The sequence below is a fragment of the Arachis ipaensis genome, chromosome B08 (genome assembly GCF_000816755.2).
Source record: "Arachis ipaensis cultivar K30076 chromosome B08, Araip1.1, whole genome shotgun sequence".
Classification (NCBI taxonomy): domain Eukaryota; kingdom Viridiplantae; phylum Streptophyta; class Magnoliopsida; order Fabales; family Fabaceae; genus Arachis; species Arachis ipaensis.
Window position 1 is genome coordinate 1,211,222 of NC_029792.2, and position 2,111 is coordinate 1,213,332.

Consider the following 2,111-nt stretch of genomic DNA (forward strand, 5'->3'; position numbering starts at 1 on the left):
AATATATATATAAAAATATAAATATATATTAAAATTAAATTAAATTTATACACAAATATATTAATGATTGATTTTAATGATTCATTATAGTGTATACATAATATTTTTAACAATAATGCTAGGAACTAAGATGGTTTCAGCTAAAAACCAGTCAAATGCCTCTCGGTGAATCCAAAACCTCTATGTGGATGGTGCTTATACTAGATATTAGAATGTTTCTTTTCTTTGTAAATTGAATGGTTCTAAATCTATTTTTTTATTTATCATATTTTAGGTATTTGGAAAGGAAAGGAGGGTGAAGAGACGGAAGCTAATTGAATCAGTTTCTGTGATTCACGTTGCAATGATGCTGAACGTATCTTCTCCTAATTTGAATGTATTAAAATATTTAATAATTAATATTTTAAGTCATAAATAAATAAAACTAATTACTATATTTATAATTAATTAAGTTGTTCCATTTTTGACTGATTTGGAGTTGGTTCATATACTTTTCCTATTTTTAAATTTTCTATAACTTCATCATTGATCCAAATTGGTTTATGAGACTGGTAATTATTGTTTCTTTACCCCTAATGTTGTATTAATTAATTTTTTTGGTCATATTGCTACTATTAGAAATAAAATATAATGGCATAATTGAATTCATAATTATTGCACTTACTATATTCCGAAATTTCCTTCTGGCATTTCATATATATATGTCCTTCCGTAATTAATAATTTCCTTATTATGACATTGCACATCCACTTGATATATAAATTAGACTGAACAGTGTAAATGCTCCTATGAATATGAATATGATTATGGTACAAATTATTTATATCCACAAAACCTATCCTCATTTATATTCATACGTATACTATGTGAAAGGACATATACGTGAAAATCATAAATTTTATTCAAGTAGTAAAGTACGGCTCTATATACTCTTAATTCGTGATTCATTGTGCCACAATTATGAAAAGTTCTGAGTAGCTGGAAATCAAGTAAAACTTAAAAAAATAAAAAATTAATAAAATAAAATATTTGACTACTTGATTGAACTGAAAGAAGATCGAATAATATAGAGTAAAGTATCATTTTTGTTCCCAATATTTGGGATAAGTTCTAAAGTTATTCTTAACGTTTTAATCGTCTTATTTAAGTCCCTAATATTTTAAAATTGGCTCAATGTTATCCTGCTGTTAAGGATTTGTTAACAGAATTGACGGCAGGACAAAATTGAGATGATTATGAAATGTTAAAGACTTAAATAAAACGAAAATGTTAGGGACAAAAACGATACATAGAAATAAATTTTAATTTTATCCTTTAATAATATCATTTTTTTACTTTATATAATATTCAATTATTTTTTAATCACATCTAAGTAAATTACACTTAATCACATTATTTTTATTTTAAATAATTTTTTTATATTTTTATATTAACTTATAACTTTAAGTGTAAAATTATAAAAAAATTAATTTATTTAGAATGAAAGTAATATGATTAAGTATAATTTACTTAGATGATGTGATTAAAAAATAATTGAATATTATGTACAGTAAAAAATTGATACTATTGAAGGATAAAACCAAAATTTATTTCTATGTATCATTTTTGTCCCCAATGTTTTCGTCCTATTTAAGTCTCTAACGTATTAAAATTGTCTCAATTTTGTTTCACTGTCAATTCTGTTAACGGATCCCTAATGGCAGGACACCATTGAGTCAATTTTAAAACATTAGGGACTTAAATAGGACAACTAAAACGTTAGGAACAACTTTAAAATTTACCTCAAACGTTGGAGATAAAAACGATACTTTAATTTAATACAGGGAATTAGAAGATATGATGGTAAAATAAACTTGTGTTATTGTAATATCAATTTGACAAGAATCATCCATAGAATTCAATAATGCAATTAACGTTACAAATGAATAAACTTGTGTTATTTTAATATTAATTTGACAAGAATCATCCATGGAATTCAATAATGCAATTAACGTTCCAAAACATGGAATTTGTAATAATAGTAGTTGCAACTCCTTAATTATATTACAAAATTACTTGAAAGGCCATAAAAAATCAATCTAAAACCATTTAATAAAATTATCTTATTTTGT